The following is a 13580-nucleotide window of genomic DNA, read 5'->3' as shown; positions in this document are numbered from 1 at the left end:
TATTGATCTATGACATATAGGTATCATAGTAGCAGAGGAAAGCTATAGATTGCTTTTCAGAGATATTAGTGACTTTTGCCCAGAAGTGAATAGCCTAGAATGATGTTAAGAATAAAGATTTTGCAAATTTTAATTAAGTATATTTTATCGACTGATTTATATATTGTCATTTTATTGTACGTCGGTTAAAAATGTACTTCGAAGCAAAATTTATGTTTCCATTGACACAGGTTTATCGCACACACGTACGTTACGCTACGTAAATACTATTCTTTATAACCTTAATGATATGGTACAAACATCTGTAAACTTTGTAATAAAAAAGGAGGATCTTGAAATTAATTTTTTAAAACACCAATTACCAAAACCATACCGAAATTAAAATACTCTGCTCTTATTTACCTCCTACAAAAGTTCGCATACTAGGGTCGGTAAAGTGCCATTTTTATTAGCCAATAAACTCGAAGTCGCCTGATTACCGAGCCTTTAGCTAACAAACTTATAAACTCAGTTAGAACTGTGTATTGTAACCTAAACTGTAATTTCACGGCGAAACATTGAAAATAAAGTTAAAGTTACATATAATATTATCTCATGATATGTTCGCTTAATAAGGAATTTCTTAAGCAAAATAATTATTTTTTATTTATATTGTTTTATATAATTTTATTTCTTTGTTCTCATCCGTTACCGTAACATGTCATTAGCGGACTCGCAATCTATCGGCGGTTGACTATAAGATATTTCTACATAGGATAAGTCCGCCATTTTACATATATCTTGTATTAATTTTCCTTTATGTACTTATTGTTAAACAAGAATTACTCTCAGAGTGAGTTGCATCACTAAATTTTGACGTTGACTTTGACCTGCGCGCCACCGACGTTTAGACAAAATAGTGTACTTTGCGTTTTTCTGCGCATGTTAAATTTAACGTTAAAGTTGACTGGTGCGACCCATTCTTAAGGCGCTGAAAGCTGAAATCTTGAATCTGTCATTATAATGTCAGGTTACTAGAAAAAAATTTTCATTTCATTACGTCCCATATTAGAGCATCACAATATTTGTGAAGCGAATTCAGGCGCCATTTTATTGATATTCTGCCGGTTATCCGTGTCCTAGCCATTAGTTGACACGTGTCCTGAAAGCGAACAGCTCACTTGGGTTATGTAATCGAGAATTTGGTATTTTACATGGATTTTAATATGTAGCTTGTAATTTTTGGGTCATAATTATTTATCTAGGTGCGTTGCTGCAGTCGATTTTGATGTTAATATTAACCAGAAACGCTATGCCACAGATTACATAATAAGTACTTACAGTAGATGCCATTTTATCCAAATGACGACAGCAGCGGTGCGCAGGTTAAATTTAACGTCAAAGGTAACTGTAACCCACTCAAACAACTCATGGAACTCAACAAACATGGAAATAGTAGGCACTCCGTACTAATTCCATGCTCTTAAATTCTTCACAGGCAGCTGAGGGAATTGGCTATTTAAATGTCAAAAACAAAATTTTATATGCATCTTGTATCACGCATTTTGGAGTCAAAAAGCATTTCTATTTGAATTACTTTAAAAAGACCGAAAATATAGTAAAACAGTAAAGTGACATTTAATTATCGTGTTTGATTATTTTTAAACTCATACATTTTATTTTTTATCCAGTCGAATAGCCAATTCTGAAAGCAAGTAACTACGTGGTTAGGAAGAAATACCTTTTTGGGTTCGACCTTTGTACACCTTTGTATGTGGTTTGTTTGTGCAACAAAGAGTTACAAACAAACAAAATACGGCAAACCATTCAAACAAAACCATTATGAATATTAATGAAATAAATGTAAAATTACCTTTTTGATACACATTCACTCGGAGTATTTTGAAAGTACAGGGGAAAGATTTTTAAAAGACTCAAAAAAACATAAGACATAGATAACAAATCCTTATTTATTTCTCTTCAATATACATCTGTTTTACTATATTGGGTCGATAATAGTAATTTTTCAATAATACTAATCACATTACAGAATCTTATGAAGGAAAGTCAACTTATTTACAAAATCATCATCTCCGCTCTTTTTTTTTTGAAAGAATAAAAGAAAAGTGTAATTGTCTTGTTTACAAAATAATAATAGTATGTAGAATAAACGTTTCATATTTTTTTTTACAAAAAATGATTGTTGAATTGAATGCCCAATACCAAAGTGCAGGACGAAAAGAGACTTTACTCGAAATGCGGATGTTTCGCTGGATGTGCGTGGTTACAAGAATTAACAGGGCAAGGAATATTTATATCAGAGGAAGTTCGAAAGTTGCGCCTATAAATTATGAAATTAGAGGTAATAGACTCGGTTGGTTTGGACACGTGATGAGGAGAGAAGAGAATCATTTACTGATGAACGCTTTAAGTAGGATGGTACATGGATATAGAGGACGAGGATGGTCTAGGAAGAGATGGATGGATTGTGTCAGGGAGGATGTGAGGTTACTGGGGGTGGATCCAAATATGGCAAAAGATAGAGTATTGTGGAGGGAACAGACATTTTGCGCCGACCCCAGATGATGGGACAAGGTAAGGCAAATGATGAATTTTTTTTTTACACAAGAATCAAAAGCAGCGACACGAAAATTGCTCCCAATATGATACATAATCGTAAGTAATTTATATAAAGTGTTTGTGTTATAGGTTGAAAGGTGACAACAAAGCGTTCATTATGCATGGCTACTCTAGACCAATCGATACGAATGGTCGAATTGCTCACGAAAGTGTTAGAAAATGAATAAATAATAATTACGGAGTTGCGTGTTTGACTTTGTTGGAACAGCCAATTCACAAGAGGTGGCGAGAATTTTTTTCGCGCCAACAATATTTGTTACGTTTATTATATTTGAATACTAGATTTTGCCCGCGGTTTCGACCGTTTTCCGTGGTAAAAATCGAAGTAAAATCTCAACAAAAAAAATAATTTAAATTCGTATCGTCTTCAGTCTCTAGTTAAATTTAGTTTGAAATACATTGTTTCGAAATAAATTAGTTATTTTATTTATTCAAATCAATATAAAATGCTCGTTGTTACGGGGAAGTCGTTGTGTTCGAACGTAGCTGTATGAACTAATAGTTTGTTTCTTTGAGAAAATTATATAAAATGGGAAGTAGGAAGGAATTGTACTGATAAAATCAAAACACTTATTTTGTTCTATAAAAGGATTATAGTATATTGCACTGTTACGAACACTTACAAGGGTATTGGTTTCACTGAACTTAACATCTTAAAATTAACTTAGGTTCACAGTAACGTAAAACATTTAACAATATTTGATTTGATCTAAATTGTTTTATTGAACTGACGTATTTATTGCATCATAATTTTTTCTATTTTTAAATTCACGCTCTTTTTTTATTTTACTTTTTTTTGCACTCTTACTAGCCAGTCTGGCTGGCGTACTTTTACTTTTTTAAAGTCTTGCACTAACAGTAGCTTCGTAGAGACGTAGCTGTAACGAAGTTGTAACCTCTAAGAAATCGTAGCATCGTAGTAGAGAATTTGCATTCAGCAAAGACTCATTCATATAAATTGCTGTCGATTAAGGAATATTATGTTTATTTTTTGGTAATTTTAATTGAGCATATGAAGGTGATACACATTATCTATGGTGATACATAACTGCACACTAGCGCCACCACATTATTACCAATTTCTTTTGTTTCTAAGCGATGAACGAAAACAAAAAAATCCGCTTTCCAAATTATTCTACAAAAAGGAATTTATTGCAAAGTATTATATTTTCCCATTATACAATGTAGTCACAGTCTACTAAACCGAAAATGGTGGCAACCAAAATCTTCATAGTGGAACGAAGAAAAACAATTTTGTTGGGTACAATTGTTTTAATAATTTTTCGAATTTCAATGCTTATAAATTCTCCCTTTCTTGTTTTCTTTCTTTCTCAAAATCAATTTAAAGTGATTATTGCTTTATAATTAGCTTAACGCGTATAATCTTTGTATACAGCTATAGGAGAGTTTTTTTTTAAATCTACTTATTAGCTCCCACTGCTGGGTAAAGGCCAAAGGAAAGTTTACCCGAATTAATTTAAAAATCGATATTTTGAATTATTCATCAATTTGCTCACAAGCTCGGGAGCTCCGTCCGTTCCCGGGTTCGATCCCCGGGGAACCTCGTTGGTATGCATGAGATGACTTGTCAGTTTACTCTTGCGTGATGGTGTGCGTGCTGTTTTATGGAGTATATTATTTCTTTTCTGTATTTTAGAAATATATTACTTATCCCATTGGAATTTCGGGGTGAAGTGAAGTTAGAAAAATTCCATTTTTAGGCTTCCGTACGTCAAAAGGAAGAAGTAACAATTATAAAATCCATATTGTATCGGTCGAACGACAAACAGATGCACGAAAAAGAAAAAATCCGATGATGGCGTAGTGTAATCGAGGTACGGAACCCCGACGTTCAGCGTCACGTCACGTCGTTCAACTCGCACTTGACCGATTTGTTGTTAAATAAGAGTGCCTTAAATAATGTTGTATTTATATAGTTCTGAAACTATATTGACAAGAACGATTTTTGTGATGTGTTAGATACATGCATAGCATGAAAAATATCGTTTCAAAGGTAACAACGACTTTACAAACACATCCTAACTAATATTATAAACGCGAAAGTTAGTGAGGATGGATGTGTGTATGTATGCTTGTTACTCTTTCACGCAAAATCTACTGGACGGATTGTTATGTAATTTGGAACACTGGTAGAATATAATCTGGAATAACACATAGGGTTTTTTTTATTCCGAAATTCGTACGGGAGCGAAGCCCCGGGGCGCAGCTAGTTGATCATAAAAACCAATGTTATCCAATAATTTATCCATCAATTTAGAATCTTAAGACCATTAGACTAAGGAGTGAGTGAGGCAGATGTATCTGTTCTATGAAGTCAGAAAGAGATGGCGTTTGGAGTATTCGCGTTATCTGTTGAAACCCTTTTGTAAAAGAAGCGAAGGATGAACTGGATAGCTTCCTTTGGCCTTGTTTAGGGGTAAGGCTTCGGTCTGACTGATTTCGTCTTTCTAGTCTATAAATAAATGGTTTAAATGAAAGTGGTTTGATGACATAAAGGATTGGACCGGACTTAGATACAACCAACTGAAAATAGCGGCCCAAAGCCGCGGGGGTTTCCGTATGCTGACCTCTAAACTTCAATTCGAAGATGGCACCCCATGATGATGATGATACTAAATCTGTTTCTCATCTTCGTGTGTTCTTGGTTGCATCCACGGCCATGGCATAAATAATAAACCTTAAAATTTTAAACATTTGGCTCTGATTTTACGACCGCACGTCCAGCCGTAACTGACGTCAACTCTCTTGGGAAAGCGGTTGTTACTTGTTAGCTGCCAAGGCTATGTATATCCACGTATACAAAGTAACTTAAAATAACTTACCCAAAACCCAAAGTAACTTACGTTGCCTCAAAGTAAGTTATTTTGGGGAAAATTAAATCTTGCGTGATTTGTCCCCATATTTTTATTTATTTATTTGGCTCTGTTTACCCCGTAGCGAATATAGACGTGATTAAGTATATATGTATCTATTTATTCCGTCACATACAGCAAAAGTTTAGCATCGATACTATGAGTCAACTTTGACGTTAACTTTAACCGTCGCGCCGCAGGCGATTAGACAAACTGGCGTAATTTTTTCTGCGCAGGTTAAAGTTAACGTCAAAGTTAACAAATGCGACCCACTCTATGAATAGATCTCGTTCTAGTTCGCGTCTCTCTTGCCGAAGCTTTACGGGTCCGAGTATGATAGCCGTTATTGAGGTCGCTGCTATTTGAGTGCTAGTGGCTTTTTGTATTGTTCGACTGTTTTCTTTAGCATGTTATTAACCCGGTAAGGAAATAGTAAATTTCGATGATTACAAGATATTCTTTAACTTGCGTAGTATATTAGTTGTTTGCCGCGAACTTAGACCTCGTGAACACAATAAATTTTCACAAAAATTGTGAATATTTCAAAAACGACTGAATAGATTTTGATGCCCCACGAACTTAAAAATTCTATTGACAGATTCTACATACTTTTTAAATTTCATCAAAATCGGACCAACGGTTCGAAAGTTATCGCGTTACAAACATACATGAATATATAACTCAACGGCCGACATACATTTGTATGTATATCGGCCGTTGAGCGTTGTCTATTTTATTTTAAGAAACTTTAAAATACGAAAGGCCAACTAAGTATTGCTAAGTTTCATAACCATAGTACGTAGTCATAGTTGTATAATAATCCCACTGCTTGGGCACTGGTCTGCCTTATGGATGGGCGAGAATGATGAACCTGCTCAGCGTTGCCAGACGTCCGGGTATTGGCGGGACGTCCTCATTTTTGAATCCAGAATTTACAACACGGGACAAGTTGTTATTGTTGGATTTGCAGTCGCAAACAAAAAAAAAACACGACATCGGGTACTGCACTAAGGGTAAAACTATAAAATGGGTTATTTAAATTTTCACTAAAATTTAGCTCATGTGTTTCTATTAAAAATATAAAAATAAACTAAACTTCAACTATATTAATTTTGCAACGTCGCTCACTTTATTGTGATTAAATTTAGCGAATAAGTAAATCAGTGCACAGAATACCTTTTTATTCCTAACTACCGAAAGATTTCTACGAAGATTCTTTATACAAATTGTCTGTGAAACGAGCGTAAAATCACTCGAGCCTCCAGAGATGGCACTAAATCATGGCTTGTTCATGTAAGCATGATTGACGTACATTATTGGTACACACATTGGCCGAATGTCCTAGTTATTTGAGAAAACCAGCGAGAGAGAGATTGTTCGTTTGTAATAAGTATCTTTATTGCACACTAGATGTTGCCCGGAGCTTCGCTCCCGTAGGAATTTTGAGATAAAATATCCGCCTCAAACATACAAACTCACAAACGCTGACCTCTTCATAATAATAGTATAGATAAATTTATAAAAAGCAAACTTTTACATACATTTTCTGTTTTTAATTAAAACCATTGTAAAAATTAAAACTAGAATAGGTTAAAGTTAATGTACAAAAGGTCAGGATTCGATGACTCAAATTCTAGGCAATGCAATTAACGGACTACTGTTGGCAATTCGCGCTGCGAATGTATAGGTCTATTCCATTATAATAGTGCAACGTTCAAAGTAGTCCAAACACTGGCCCATCCCTTTCATCTATGCGAACAAAAGAGTGCAAAATATGCTACATCACGGCCGCTGAAAATTCGGCCCATATTGTTAGGAGATGATTTGTGAGAGCCTGTCTCTGTGATTTGTTAGGGTAATAATGAGCGAGCCCGTTCTAACGAGCTTTAATCTTAGATGATTGTTGCTATTTTCTGCTCGCCTAGTACCGTTGATCAAACACGCGTAATTCTTATTCCCATAAATATAAAGTTCCAATTTGCTATTCCTTCCGTCAGTTAAATAACCAGTACTGGCCGAGATTTTTTCCGTCATAATGACGAATTTCGTATAGCTCAATTATATTTGTGATGTTTCACGTATTCGTTTGCTCGTGTATTCGCTTTTTGCGATTACGCAATTTATTTCATTTTAGCAACTTAATAATCTGTTGTAAGTGGCGGTGTATTTATGACTGATTTACTGCCTGATGTAGACCTTCTTTGGGCACGTTGCTACTAGTATTACCAGTATTTATCTTTCCTTACAATAAAATTATAAACAAATTTAACAAAACGTAAAGATTTGATAAGTCAAACTTAATAAAAAGTCAACAATTTGTATCAAATATTTTGAAGATAATATTCTGATGAAAACAATCTTGGAATCGAGCGGGAATTTTTTTCGTGTCATCATCACCACTATCAAAATTGGTGAGAATGCATGTTTGACATGTAAAACAAAACCATTTAATAAAATATCTAAAATGAATTCACATTCCAATAACAGACATTGTTATAATTAACTAGCTTTTGCACGCGGCTTCGCACGCGGTTATTTTCCAGGATGAAAGGTACCGTATGTCCTTTTCCATATTTCAATCAACTTGTATGCGAAATTTCAAGAAGATTGGTTGAGTAGATAGAGCGTGAAGAGGTAACAAATAAACAGACTTACTTTCGCATTTATAATATTAGTTATTTTAGGATTTGTCTTTATGCATAGCTGCATTGTAGTCTACATATTACCCATTTGAATAGGAACTCCATACCCAATTGACAGCGGAGGTGGTGTAATGGTTAAGACGCCCGCCTGAGGATCGAAAGGTCCCAGGTTCGAATCCTACTCGTGCCACATGAGTTTGCATACCAATCTGACTCATGTGTAGTAGTTTTCATAGATCACCACTTGCTTCCGCTATAAAATCCGACAGTCTGTGAGACTTGGTGATTCATTTTATCACGTGCTCAATATTAATATAAAGAGATTATTCCCTAGAGCCAAGTCTTTGAAGTCTCATTAGTTATAACCTGAATTGTCTAAGTTTCAATAGTTTAGTACCTATATCCTATCCATATACAGGGTTACTGGTATCTAACGCATAACATTCCAAAGGCGCACAAGGTACTATGTACCTTGTGACTTTGACTAACATATTTTTTATTCTACGACTTTGGTCTAAACGTAATAAATACAAAAAAAATCCTTTTATTTAGTTTAAAATGTCGTTTCTATAAAACGTTAACTCTATGTTCGATTCCGCTATATAACGCTACGTGTTGCTTGGCTATTACATAGAGTTAATATGTGTAGAATCACAAATTAGATTGTTTTTTTTTTAATATGAAAAAAAAAACTTCGAATCACGAAAAGTTGTAGAATAAAAGTTGCACATATACGTTTAACGTAAGTGGGTTAAGGTCAAGAAGAAGATACGTTTAACTTGAATAATATTGTTGTACTATATAATAATGGTGGGCATGACTTGACAGTGCACCCATTATCGGCTCCCGACGAGGCAGTTCTTAACAGTTAATAGCACGCTTAATTTAATCATTCATTTTTTTACTATTATTTTTTACAATACTAAATTATTTTTTATAGCACGATCAGTTTTTTTAAATGTTCGAACTTACGGACAGCAAAATTCTGCAACACGTGCAAAAATATGGTCCCTGCCCGATGTCATTTTGAAACTAATTCCTCGAAAAAAATATCTGGCAACCCTATTCGAAATGGCCATGTTTCGCTTATATTCCTATCAACTGGCAACTCAATTAATTTATTTATTTGGAAGATTATCAGCTAAACAGATAATGTAATAACAAAAGTAGCAACTAACAGCAATTTACAAATCATCGCTTATATAAATTATTCAAACAATAATAAAACCGACATATTTTTTGTTTTTTTTTCAAGATGGCTAATATTAGTCATATTATTGGGTGATTTACATTAATATGGGCACAACACATCCCTGCAATTTATGCTAATGGATACAAGTTTGCAGGGAATCCCACCACAGCGTAAGTAGTATAATATATAAAGAAAGGTTGTGAGCTAGTATTTTATATATTAGGCTATTTGCATTAATATAGGCGCGGTTTGGGATCCCTGCATTTTATTGCTAATGGATACAATATTTGCAGGGAATCCCACCACAATGCTAGACTTAGACATATATTTACACCAAAAAAAAATATAAAGAAGCACAACCAACGAATTAGTACCTCTAAAAGCTGAGAGAATAATAATTTGAGAAAAGCTATTGAACAAATGTTGTAGTATGTAGCTTGTGAGAAATGACTATAAATATAAAAAATGACGTGAAAAAGTGCCTGTGAATCATTTATTCAGAAATTAGAATTTCTGAATAAATGATTTGAATTTGAATTTTGAATTTGAACAAATGTCGGACATTTCGAAACTGCCGAGTCCGCTTGCGCACAAAAGAAAAGTGCGGGCGCGCGCATGTTGCTTTTCGAGCTGAAAATGTTCCGCGAAGCTCGTAATAGCTTTTTATACTGAACTAGCGCCTTGTTTTTGCTTTGTCGATGAGATTTCACCATTGCGTTCCCTGTTTCACAATTGGCTGTACCTAAAAGCCCGCTTAATAAATCCAAGTGCAAAGATATTCTGAGGCATGCTTGATCATTCTCATAATATATGGGCACGTATTCTCCTCGCAATCGAGGTCTCGTCCACTCGCCTGTACCGAGTGACAAACACTGACTTGATGGCAGCATCCGATGAAGCTTTGTAGTGCCTCGGTTCTGTCAAGAATATATTTAGTATCCGATGGAGAAGAAGAAAGAAGGGTCAGATGTCAGATGCCCATAGGCGACTTGAATAAAATCTGACACCAGTGTTAGCAATAACACACTCGATATGAATGAATGAACTTCAATATTCCTAAATGTTTAACTGGAATGCTTTGTCCGTGCAATACAGAAAATCAATGCACAATATGTACACACGGACACGTCACAGATGTATGTTGGTTGTATGTCACCATGAGTGGAGCCTGTTCGGCTGTGATTGCATTTCGGATTGTCCTGAATATATTGATAGCCTGTCTCGTTCCACACGAGACAGTTCTCACTCTATTTCTGTGTTTTATGATATTGTTTGTTTATGAACACTCAATGTAAATAGTAATTTTAAGTTTGGTTGTCTCAACTACTAAGTATTAGGTATATTATGTGTGCCATGAAAAATAATAGAAATAATAGCATATGTTATTTCAATTTAGTTCGACATTAGTAATGCTAAAAAAATAAGGAGTGTGCTAGTATATGCATATTATATATACATTTTTTTTAATCTGTCGGGCAAAGGTCTACACACTGGACACCTAGGTATGGAAAGAGGAACCGAGGCAGACCAAGGAAGTGATGGTCAGCTGGTTGGATTTGGCATCGAATAGAGCGGCTTCAAAAGACATACATTATATTGTATTGTAAGATAAATAAATGTTTGTAAACCTGGCCTGCCCTTACAAGCTGGGCAATGCTAGTCACGTGACACTATTATAATGTGAGGTCACGTGTTGTTCGTATCTCATCCCGAGGACCGTAGCTCGCACGCGGTGTCGAACACAGATTTATACCAACGACTTGCAAGACATTAGCAAGATGACGTTTCAGTGATATCAGGTGTAGTTAAAATGTCCTACTGAAATGGAAAGGTTTTAGAATTGTGCCACATAAATTTGTATATAAATTACTATTAACATTAAAAACTAGTTTTTGGCCGCGAACTTAGACTTCGCGAACACAATATTTTTTTTTACAAAATTGTGAATATTTCAAAAACGACTGAACCGATTTTGATGCCCCACCAACTTAAAAATTCTATTGGCATATCCTACTTACCTTTTAAAAAACGGTTCGAAAGTTATCGCGTTACAAACATATATACATTTATATATGTATGCAATATACATACATACACACATCACACACACACACACATCACACACACACACACACACACACACACACACACACATACACACACACACACACACACACACACATACAAACAAACAAATTGCAAGTATTTAATTGCCACAATTTATTGCCATATAGACCAGATTATACACTCGTGGCATTATATTGCCAGAGTTGCCATAGTTATTATTCAGCCGTAAGACGCCGTGTTCGTTTGCATACTTGATTGTTGTTTACTATGCAAATATCTGCATACGATGACTCGAAACGTGATTTCGATGACTATTATGTGTAGAACTAGCTGCGCCCCGAAGCTTCGCTCCCGTGGAAATTTCGGGATAAAAAGTATCCTATGTATTTTCCACGCGTTTAGTATTTTCCACGCGTGTACTAAATTTCATAACAATCCGTCCAGTACATTCTGCGTGAAAGAGTAACAAACATGTATGTTTTCCGTCCCAAACTTTTGCATTCAATATTAGTATGACACCATCTACGCTTGTGTAAACCATAATAAATTATACACATAAACTTTCCTTAAGAATCGCATCGCTATCTATTTTAAAAACTCGCATCAAAATCAGTTCCGTAGTTTTAAAGATCTTAAGCACTCATAGGAACATACAGACAAAGGAAAGTGACTTTGTTTTATACTATGTAGTGATAATGATTAATCCATACTAACCATACATTACTATTTTCTAAATGCTTCTTGGAAATTACATTATGTGACCATAGACAGAGAAAACTATAGGTATCTTTCGTTTTGTTAATATATAAATTAAGTAAGATAAACGCTAATATTATTTTCACGACAAGAAACAGACCTTAGACTACGACGCTGCGGAAGAAACTGGAAAAACGCTTCGATGAGAGAGAGAGAGAGATAGAGAGAGCGAGCAAAAGAGAGTAGTATCATCAATGGTAGGTGCTTGTGATCCGGCGGGAAATTTTTACTAGATTGCTTCTTATTACAATGGATAAAATGCAAAGAATCGACTTACATTGTAAAGTTTTCAAAGTTAATCCGGACAATAGTCTGGCCCATTTCCGAAAGGACGCATTTTCCAGATGGAAAATGCGTCCTAATCAGAAGATTAGCAAAATAAATGCGGTGGCGAACTGCGAATGTGCGGTGTGCGGGCGGCCTTAATTGTTATGAGTAGTTAAGAACGGCCACAGACTTATATTAAAACGGCATCGCGTCTGGTACAATAATCGAATTTATTTTCCACAATTTGATTTATATCGAATTAATTTCTTTAATTACTCTATCTATTAAAAAACCTGCAACAAAAATCCGTTGCGTAGTTATATTGGAACTTAATTGCTTCTATTAAAAAAAAACTCTGAAAATCAATGAGAAAATAATTATTAAATAAATAATTGAATGCTCCACTTGCATATGGCTCCGCTTCGGGATAAAAACTTCCTATGCAATGTCAATGTTAATTCGTTTTGGCGTTACAAACACACTTACTACCCCTCCAAAGTTGGCATTTCTTATATTAGTAAAAGGAATTAGGTCAATGGAACCCGGTAGTCATTTATTACTTTAAAATGTACCTAGAAGGTAGGAATTATTTAATAACACTTAAACAAGGCAAATTGAATAGAGACAAGTGACAACATCAGGTTTGCAACTCTGAGGAGCCGTTGCAGCAGTCAACTTTGACGCTAACTTTAACATGTGCACAAAAACGCAAAGTACGCCATTTTATCTAAACGAGGATGGTGTGTAGGTTAAAGTTAACGTCAAAGTTGACTGGTGCACCTCAGGCTTAAAGTTGTGTAGTTTTAGTGCCCATTATATAGCTGAATGGATAAATTCGAATAACTATTGAGCGTGTAAATTGCATCCATAATTCATCCATCTTCATGGCAATTTGAACTGTAATCGGTTAATTTTCAGCTCAATTTAGCTTGGCGGATAGTTTGCAAATTGCCTTTCTCGAACTAAATCTAAATAGAGGTAATTAAATTACGCATTCGTGCAGTTTGGGCGGGAATCTGAATCGTGACGCCATGATATCATGGTATGAGCACGTGGTCGAGTGGTTAAGTCACCTGTAGTCCGAAAGTTCTAGGTTCTTAACGTGCAGTCTACTAATATGGCGACAAGTGAATTTGAAATGAATTTCGGCAGGTTTACTCGTAT

At 35.1% G+C, this 13580-nt stretch overlaps 1 protein-coding gene across 7 annotated transcripts in view; it reads left to right on the top strand.

Annotated features, from left to right (window-relative positions):
* LOC128676850 (neurexin 1-like) overlaps positions 1-13580 on the top strand; it is a 157362-nt gene that overhangs the window by 25872 nt on the left and 117910 nt on the right. The window lies entirely within an intron of this gene.

The sequence above is a fragment of the Plodia interpunctella genome, chromosome 17 (assembly GCF_027563975.2).
Source record: "Plodia interpunctella isolate USDA-ARS_2022_Savannah chromosome 17, ilPloInte3.2, whole genome shotgun sequence".
In the NCBI taxonomy this organism is placed as follows: domain Eukaryota; kingdom Metazoa; phylum Arthropoda; class Insecta; order Lepidoptera; family Pyralidae; genus Plodia; species Plodia interpunctella.
The sequence above is the reverse complement of the archived record's forward strand: the minus strand, read 5'-3'. Positions and strand labels throughout refer to the sequence as shown.